The sequence below is a fragment of the Pteropus alecto genome, unplaced genomic scaffold (assembly GCF_000325575.1).
Source record: "Pteropus alecto unplaced genomic scaffold, ASM32557v1 scaffold86, whole genome shotgun sequence".
NCBI classification, from domain to species: domain Eukaryota; kingdom Metazoa; phylum Chordata; class Mammalia; order Chiroptera; family Pteropodidae; genus Pteropus; species Pteropus alecto.
This window is the reverse complement of record NW_006442109.1, coordinates 28,446,580-28,446,864: the sequence shown is the minus strand read 5'-3', so window position 1 is coordinate 28,446,864 and position 285 is coordinate 28,446,580.

Here is a 285-nt window from a genome sequence, read left to right as displayed (position 1 = left end):
AGGGGCATGGGGCCCGGGGGGTGGGGGGAGGTCTTTCAGGAACCAGGCCCAACAGACCTTTCTTTAGCCTCCCCTGGGCCCTTCAAGAGGGAATGGGAGCCAGCTTTACCTCACCCACTGTGACCCACTGCTTCCCTATCAGCCTAGGACCAGGCTCTTTCAGATTCTAGTATAGCTCTGAGCCCATTCCTTTAAGGCATAGAGAGCCAGAGTCTGGTTTCCAGAGCATCGACTTCCTATTCCTGGATTTGGGGCCTTTCCCTGGTTTTCCTCCTTGGCCCCTGC